Raw genomic sequence first — 10,000 nt, forward strand, 5'->3', positions numbered from 1 at the left:
GTGCTAGAGAAATCGAGTGCTCGAGCTGGCCGGAACGGGACGCCCCGCTCCGGAGCTTCACAATCGGACCACTGCGGTAGCGACCAGTGGGACGTCTCGGCCTCACACGAACAGCACAGAGATCGGCACACAGGAGACGGCGCACAACGAGTAATCTACCTAGCACGCCGCCGACCAAGTGGCCAAACTCTCGAGAGGAATGTCCGTCTGACACAAGGGACAGAAACGGGAGGTAACCGCTGAGCCTGAAACACCAGCAAATAAATGCTAGCCCGCCTGGGCCCTCCAACGTCGGACAGTCCTCGCCGTATCGATCGAGTGACCTGGGCACGCACTTTTTTTTCCTTTCACACAGTGTGGGGTTGGCGGCGGCGGGGGGGGGGAGAAAGCATGCACAACTTGGTTGACGTCGCCTGGTCAACTCGCATCGGTTTTCCGTCCCCATCACTGTAAGGAGCAACCGCGACCAGCGTAGCCAAACAGGTCGACCAAAGCTTTCGGCGCTCGCACGGAGAGGTGATGCCAGCCGGCGTGCGTCGCCTAACTTGGACAAAATTCTGGGCACGCACTTTTCGTTTGAGAATAGGACATACATGTAGTGCAACCCAAGGAAACCAGGCGACGCCGCCACAATCTGCGCCTGACAGACAAAGATAACCGTTCACAAGGAGCCTTGTTATTTCGCACCAAGTCTTTTGCGGGCATAGTTTCTTTCTTTGACATGTATATCTGTATGAAGGTCGGCTTTGCTCTGCCATCGCAGCCTCCCTTCTTTGCTTTTCTCACTGTACCAACAGACATGTCATAAGACTTTGGTTTTTTTTTTATTAATTCTTTTCCTGTGGGTGTGGTGTGCCTCCGCACCCCCCAATCTGTTCCAAGGCCTTGTTTTCTCTCGCTCGCCAAAACACTTTGTCTGTTTTCACAGCCAGTCTACCGGCCTAGACCCAACTGTGCGATATTTCAGAGCCGGCAACAGAGCATGGAAAGTCCGCCAGATTTACCCTTAAATGCTCATAAATGACTTCCAGGCACTCTTCGGAAGGTCTTTTATTTCAAAAGAAGGTCCTTCCTTGAGGGAGCACTTCTTCGGCCACTTTGCAAGTGCAACCGCTGCCAGCAAAAGTTCTGAAAATCGAGTTCCCGAAAATCTCCGGGTACCCCGCCAACCCCCAGCCACCCGAATCGCAAGTGTCAATTCGGCGGGTTGCCTGCCGGTAGTCCTTCCGAAAATGAGGCGCCAAATCGCCGCAACGGCCATTTTTCATTTCGGCATCGGGACTTCCGACGGCAACTGATTAACTAGCCCGGGGACTAGAGCGGCAGCAAATGCAACGTGCCCTCTTGGCGGGAGCAACTTGACCGCCCCCGTGGGGAAAGGTCAACTCGGGGCCCGGGAAAGTCGCCGAGTCCGACCCCATACACTTCCATGAGTTGGGGGTTTTGGCCTTCCCGGCCCAAGGCTCGCCTTATTTCGGCCTGCACTTTCGGAAAAGGGTGCATTCCTTTTGGTTAATGATTTCACCAGCCCGGGTCTTAGCCTCTGCCCCGACGGCTAAGTCTTTTGGTTAATGATTTCCTGCGGCTGGGACTACCCTTTCCCCCGCCCTGCAGGCACCCGGGTCGGGAGGCCGTCGGGGGCACTTTCCGGGGCAAATCCGGACCCTTACGCAAGGGAGAGTGCGCCCCCCGCCTCGGCCGGGGGTCAGGCTGCCGCCTATTAAGCCCGACAGAAAACCCGAAAAATGGACGAAAATGGGAAAAAATCCCCATCCGAAAAAGGCTTAAAAGTCGGTTGGGCGGCAGCTAGGGTCGGTCTCTGCAGACCTGGAGGCTCGGGTGGACTCTTGGAATAAACGTCCAAGTCCCGACTTGCCACCTCCTACTACTGTGCAGATACCCCGCCAACCCCCAGCCACCCGAATGACAAGCGTCCGATCAGCGGGACGAATTTGACAACTCTGGCCGGACCTCTGGAACTCCATCCCGGGTAACCGGGGCAAATTTTTCCGCTTGATCGCCCTTCCACTGGTTAACCATTTGCCCTTTCGGACTTAGTCTCTGGACATTATTCGACGGATTTTCTGGTTAACCATTTGCCCTTTCGGACTTAGTCTCTGGGCATTATTTTCGACTTTTTGGTTAATGATTTCACACTTTTTACTTACTTTTGCGCTTTTTGGTTAATGATTACTCTGCCTACTGGTTAATTATTTGCCCTTTCGGACTTAGTCTCTGGACATTATTTTCGAGTTTTTGGTTAATGATTTCACACTTTTAACATATTTTTGCGCTTTTTGGTTAATGATTACTCTGCTTACTGGTTAATTATTTGCCCTTTCGGACTTAGTCTCTGGAGATTATTTTCGAGTTTTTGGTTAATGATTTCACACTTTTTACTTACTTTTGCGATTTTTGGTTAATGATTTCACACTTTTTACTTACTTTTGCGCATTTTGGTTAATGATTACTCTGCTTACTGGTTAACCATTTGCCCTTTCGGACTTAGTCTCTGGACATTATTTTCGAGTTTTTGGTTAATGATTTCACACTTTTAACATATTTTTGCGCTTTTTGGTTAATGATTACTCTGCTTACTGGTTAACCATTTGCCCTTTCGGACTTAGTCTCTGCACATTATTTTCGAGTTTTTGGTTAATGATTTCATACTTTTTACTTACTTTTGCGCTTTTTGGTTAATGATTACTCTGCTTACTGGTTAACCATTTGCCCTTTTGGACTTAGTCTCTGGACATTATTTTCGAGTTTTTGGTTAATGATTTCACACTTTTTACTTACTTTTGCGATTTTTGGTTAATGATTACTCTGCTTACTGGTTAACCATTTGCCCTTTCGGACTTAGTCTCTGGAGATTATTTTCGAGTTTTTGGTTAATGATTTCACACTTTTTACTTACTTTTGCGATTTTTGGTTAATGATTTCACACTTTTTACTTACTTTTGCGCATTTTGGTTAATGATTACTCTGCTTACTGGTTAACCATTTGCCCTTTTGGACTTAGTCTCTGCACATTATTTTCGAGTTTTTGGTTAATGATTTCACACTTTTAACATATTTTTGCGCTTTTTGGTTAATGATTTCACACTTTTTACTTACTTTTGCGATTTTTGGTTAATGATTACTCTGCTTACTGGTTAACCATTTGCCCTTTCGGACTTAGTCTCTGGACATTGTTTTCGACATTTTGGTTAATGATTTCACACTTTTAACTTAATTTTGTGCTTTTTGGTTAATGATTTCATACTTTTTACTTACTTTTGCCCTTTTTGGTTAATGATTACTCTGCTTACTGGTTAACCATTTGCCCTTTCGGACTTAGTCTCTGGACATTGTTTTCGACATTTTGGTTAATGATTTCACACTTTTAACTTAATTTTGTGCTTTTTGGTTAATGATTTCATACTTTTTACTTACTTTTGCGATTTTTGGTTAATGATTACTCTGCTTACTGGTTAACCATTTGCCCTTTCGGACTTAGTCTCTGGACATTATTTTCGGGTTTTTGGTTAATGATTTCACACTTTTTACTTACTTTTGCGATTTTTGGTTAATGATTACTCTGCTTACTGGTTAACCATTTGCCCTTTCGGACTTAGTCTCTGGACATTGTTTTCGACATTTTGGTTAATGATTTCACACTTTTAACTTAATTTTGTGCTTTTTGGTTAATGATTTCATACTTTTTACTTACTTTTGCCCTTTTTGGTTAATGATTACTCTGCTTACTGGTTAACCATTTGCCCTTTCGGACTTAGTCTCTGGACATTGTTTTCGACATTTTGGTTAATGATTTCACACTTTTAACTTAATTTTGTGCTTTTTGGTTAATGATTTCATACTTTTTACTTACTTTTGCGATTTTTGGTTAATGATTACTCTGCTTACTGGTTAACCATTTGCCCTTTCGGACTTAGTCTCTGGACATTATTTTCGGGTTTTTGGTTAATGATTTCACACTTTTTACTTACTTTTGCGATTTTTGGTTAATGATTACTCTGCTTACTGGTTAACCATTTGCCCTTTCGGACTTAGTCTCTGGACATTGTTTTCGACATTTTGGTTAATGATTTCACACTTTTAACTTAATTTTGTGCTTTTTGGTTAATGATTTCATACTTTTTACTTACTTTTGCCCTTTTTGGTTAATGATTACTCTGCTTACTGGTTAACCATTTGCCCTTTCGGACTTAGTCTCTGGACATTGTTTTCGACATTTTGGTTAATGATTTCACACTTTTAACTTAATTTTGTGCTTTTTGGTTAATGATTTCATACTTTTTACTTACTTTTGCGATTTTTGGTTAATGATTACTCTGCTTACTGGTTAACCATTTGCCCTTTCGGACTTAGTCTCTGCACATTATTTTCGAGTTTTTGGTTAATGATTTCACACTTTTAACATATTTTTGCGCTTTTTGGTTAATGATTACTCTGCTTACTGGTTAACCATTTGCCCTTTCGGACTTAGTCTCTGCACATTATTTTCGACTTTTTGGTTAATGATTTCACACTTTTAACATATTTTTGCGCTTTTTGGTTAATGATTTCATACTTTTTACTTACTTTTGCGCCTTTTGGTTAATGATTACTCTGCTTACTGGTTAACCATTTGCCCTTTCGGACTTAGTCTCTGGACATTATTTTCGGGTTTTTGGTTAATGATTTCACACTTTTTACTTACTTTTGCGATTTTTGGTTAATGATTACTCTGCTTACTGGTTAACCATTTGCCCTTTCGGACTTAGTCTCTGGACATTGTTTTCGACATTTTGGTTAATGATTTCACACTTTTAACTTAATTTTGTGCTTTTTGGTTAATGATTTCATACTTTTTACTTACTTTTGCCCTTTTTGGTTAATGATTACTCTGCTTACTGGTTAACCATTTGCCCTTTCGGACTTAGTCTCTGGACATTGTTTTCGACATTTTGGTTAATGATTTCACACTTTTAACTTAATTTTGTGCTTTTTGGTTAATGATTTCATACTTTTTACTTACTTTTGCGATTTTTGGTTAATGATTACTCTGCTTACTGGTTAACCATTTGCCCTTTCGCACTTAGTCTCTGGAGATTATTTTCGACTTTTTGGTTAATGATTTCACACTTTTAACTTAATTTTGTGCTTTTTGGTTAATGATTTCATACTTTTTACTTACTTTTGCCCTTTTTGGTTAATGATTACTCTGCTTACTGGTTAACCATTTGCCCTTTCGGACTTGGTCTCTGGACATTATTTTCGAGTTTTTGGTTAATGATTTCACACTTTTTACTTACTTTTGCGATTTTTGGTTAATGATTTCACACTTTTTACTTACTTTTGCGATTTTTGGTTAATGATTACTCTGCTTACTGGTTAACCATTTGCCCTTTCGGACTTAGTCTCTGGAGATTATTTTCGAGTTTTTGGTTAATGATTTCACACTTTTTACTTACTTTTGCGATTTTTGGTTAATGATTTCACACTTTTTACTTACTTTTGCGATTTTTGGTTAATGATGACTCTGCTTACTGGTTAATTATTTGTACTTTCGGACTTGGTCTCTGGACATTATTTTCGAGTTTTTGGTTAATGATTTCACACTTTTAACATAATTTTGCGCTTTTTGGTTAATGATTACTCTGCTTACTGGTTAACCATTTGCCCTTTCGGACTTAGTCTCTGCACATTATTTTCGAGTTTTTGGTTAATGATTTCACACTTTTAACTTAATTTTGTGCTTTTTGGTTAATGATTTCATACTTTTTACTTACTTTTGCCCTTTTTGGTTAATGATTACTCTGCTTACTGGTTAACCATTTGCCCTTTCGGACTTAGTCTCTGGAGATTATTTTCGAGTTTTTGGTTAATGATTTCACACTTTAACATATTTTTAAGCTTTTTGGTTAATGATTACTCTGCTTACTGGTTAACCATTTGCCCTTTCGGACTTAGTCTCTGCACATTATTTTCGAGTTTTTGGTTAATGATTTCACACTTTTAACATATTTTTGCGCTTTTTGGTTAATGATTACTCTGCTTACTGGTTAACCATTTGCCCTTTCGGACTTAGTCTCTGCACATTATTTTCGACTTTTTGGTTAATGATTTCACACTTTTAACATATTTTTGCGCTTTTTGGTTAATGATTTCATACTTTTTACTTACTTTTGCGCCTTTTGGTTAATGATTACTCTGCTTACTGGTTAACCATTTGCCCTTTCGGACTTAGTCTCTGGAGATTATTTTCGAGTTTTTGGTTAATGATTTCACACTTTTTACTTACTTTTGCGATTTTTGGTTAATGATTACTCTGCTTACTGGTTAACCATTTGCCCTTTCGGACTTAGTCTCTGCACATTATTTTCGAGTTTTTGGTTAATGATTTCACACTTTTAACATATTTTTGCGCTTTTTGGTTAATGATTACTCTGCTTACTGGTTAACCATTTGCCCTTTCGGACTTAGTCTCTGCACATTATTTTCGACTTTTTGGTTAATGATTTCACACTTTTAACATATTTTTGCGCTTTTTGGTTAATGATTTCATACTTTTTACTTACTTTTGCGCCTTTTGGTTAATGATTACTCTGCTTACTGGTTAACCATTTGCCCTTTCGGACTTAGTCTCTGGAGATTATTTTCGAGTTTTTGGTTAATGATTTCACACTTTTTACTTACTTTTGCGATTTTTGGTTAATGATTACTCTGCTTACTGGTTAACCATTTGCCCTTTTGGACTTAGTCTCTGGACATTATTTTCGGGTTTTTGGTTAATGATTTCACACTTTTTACTTACTTTTGCGATTTTTGGTTAATGATGACTCTGCTTACTGGTTAACCATTTGCCCTTTCGCACTTAGTCTCTGGAGATTATTTTCGACTTTTTGGTTAATGATTTCACACTTTTAACTTAATTTTGTGCTTTTTGGTTAATGATTTCATACTTTTTACTTACTTTTGCCCTTTTTGGTTAATGATTACTCTGCTTACTGGTTAACCATTTGCCCTTTCGGACTTGGTCTCTGGACATTATTTTCGAGTTTTTGGTTAATGATTTCACACTTTTTACTTACTTTTGCGATTTTTGGTTAATGATTTCACACTTCTTACTTACTTTTGCGATTTTTGGTTAATGATTACTCTGCTTACTGGTTAACCATTTGCCCTTTCGGACTTAGTCTCTGGACATTATTTTCGAGTTTTTGGTTAATGATTTCACACTTTTAACATATTTTTGCGCTTTTTGGTTAATGATTTCATACTTTTTACTTACTTTTGCGCCTTTTGGTTAATGATTACTCTGCTTACTGGTTAACCATTTGCCCTTTCGGACTTAGTCTCTGGAGATTATTTTCGAGTTTTTGGTTAATGATTTCACACTTTTTACTTACTTTTGCGATTTTTGGTTAATGATTACTCTGCTTACTGGTTAACCATTTGCCCTTTTGGACTTAGTCTCTGGACATTATTTTCGGGTTTTTGGTTAATGATTTCACACTTTTTACTTACTTTTGCGATTTTTGGTTAATGATGACTCTGCTTACTGGTTAACCATTTGCCCTTTCGCACTTAGTCTCTGGAGATTATTTTCGACTTTTTGGTTAATGATTTCACACTTTTAACTTAATTTTGTGCTTTTTGGTTAATGATTTCATACTTTTTACTTACTTTTGCCCTTTTTGGTTAATGATTACTCTGCTTACTGGTTAACCATTTGCCCTTTCGGACTTGGTCTCTGGACATTATTTTCGAGTTTTTGGTTAATGATTTCACACTTTTTACTTACTTTTGCGATTTTTGGTTAATGATTTCACACTTCTTACTTACTTTTGCGATTTTTGGTTAATGATTACTCTGCTTACTGGTTAACCATTTGCCCTTTCGGACTTAGTCTCTGGACATTATTTTCGAGTTTTTGGTTAATGATTTCACACTTTTTACTTACTTTTGCGATTTTTGGTTAATGATTTCACACTTTTTACTTACTTTTGCGATTTTTGGTTAATGATGACTCTGCTTACTGGTTAATTATTTGTACTTTCGGACTTGGTCTCTGGACATTATTTTCGACTTTTTGGTTAATGATTTCACACTTTTAACATAATTTTGCGCTTTTTGGTTAATGATTACTCTGCTTGCTTGTTACTGATTTCCCCTTTCGGACTTGATCTCTGGCCGTTCTTTTCGACCTTTTTGGATCAGGTTTCCACACTCTGAAATTATTTTGGGCTCACTGATTAGGCGAGATCAAGGGGGCATGCCTGGGCACTTTGGGCTCAGTTTGGGAAGGCGGCGTCCGTGTGCTCCTCCGCCCTTCCCGCACTTGCGGCTAGGTTTGCCAAACTGCGCTGACCCGCAGCCCTGCCTTTTTGCCCACGGCACACGGAACGACTCAAGTCTGGCTCCGTTCCAGGCCGTTGCCTCCGGCTGCCCGCCGTCCGGCCGGCCTGGGACGTACCCCGGCTGACGGCGCCGGAGGCCCTCTAGCAGCCACCGGTGCCGCGGGCCAATGGGTCCGGGCGTTCCGGAGCTATCGGTGGGGAAGTGCTCTCCCCTTTTCCTGACGCCGTTCGCCCGAGCAGAGGTGCAGCCTGACGGGACTGCTGTCGCCTTCCGCGGCGCACCGGCCCCTTTCACCTGCCGTCGACCGCGCGGAGCTCGGACCTCCCTCCCCGAAGTTATGGCCCCGGCGCCGGAGGGTGCCCGGGGCCGGGCATTCAGCGGGGTGAGTCTTAACCTTCCCGGTCAGCCTGCGGGGTCGGTGCGCCGGCACTCGACGCCGGAGGGTCCCCTCTTTCCGTAGAGCCCCGCCCGGTGCCGATCGGCCGGCGGATTGCGGAGCGAACCGCGCCTGACCGACGGGCCTCGGAAACCCGTTGCAGTCGACGGGGGGGAACCGGACAGCGGGACGAGGTGCCGATTCCACCCGCAGATTCGATCCCGAAATCCCGCGGGATTCGGCGGTCCGACCCGACAGATTCAAACGTCGCCCGGGCGGCCCCCAGCGGTCGGGCCGGCCTGGTTCCGCCACCGCCCGATGCCCCTCGCCCCCGGCTACCGCCGGCCGCGCAGACCGAGCGAATGCGGCCGGACGTCCGGCGGCAATCGGCCGGAAAGCGGTATGGCCATTTCCTACTGTCCCTCGGACGGGCAGAGGGGCGGCGCCGGGGCACTCGCGGACCAGGCCGCGCCCCTCCGAGCCCTACCGCCTGCCGTCGACCGCGCGGGGATCGGACCTCCCTCCCCGAAGTTATGGCCCCGGAGCCGGAGGGTAGCCGGGGCCGGGCATTCAGCGGGGTGAGTCTTCACCTTCCCGGTCAGCCTGCGGGGTCGGTGCGCCGGCACTCGACGCGGGAGGGTCCCCTCTTTCCGTAGAGCCCCGCCCGGTGCCGATCGGCCGGCGGATTGCGGAGCGAACCGCGCCTGACCGACGGGCCTCGGAAACCCGTTGCAGTCGACCGGGGGGAACCGGACAGCGGGACGAGGTGCCGATTCCACCCGCAGATTCGATCCCGAAATCCCGCGGGATTCGGCGGTCCGACCCGACAGATTCAAACGTCGCCCGGGCGGCCCCCAGCGGTCGGGCCGGCCTGGTTCCGCCACCGCCCGATGCCCCTCGCCCCCGGCTACCGCCGGCCGCGCAGACCGAGCGAATGCGGCCGGACGTCCGGCGGCAATCGGCCGGAAAGCGGTATGGCCATTTCCTACTGTCCCTCGGACGGGCAGAGGGGCGGCGCCGGGGCACTCGCGGACCAGGCCGCGCCCCTCCGAGCCCTACCGCCTGCCGTCGACCGCGCGGGGATCGGACCCTCCTCGCCGAAGTTATGGAGGTAAGACCGGGAGGCTGCCCAGGGTCGGGACTTCAACCGGCTGCCGCCACCCTTTCCCGCCTGTCCCACGGGCTCGGAGATCCAGGCCCTGCAAAGACCCTCCGGTCGCCACCCGACAGGTGCTTTACCGGAGAAATCGTAAACCGGCGTCAGGGCCGGACCTGTCC

Source organism: Heterodontus francisci, unplaced genomic scaffold (genome assembly GCF_036365525.1).
Source record: "Heterodontus francisci isolate sHetFra1 unplaced genomic scaffold, sHetFra1.hap1 HAP1_SCAFFOLD_1502, whole genome shotgun sequence".
Lineage (NCBI taxonomy): Eukaryota > Metazoa > Chordata > Chondrichthyes > Heterodontiformes > Heterodontidae > Heterodontus > Heterodontus francisci.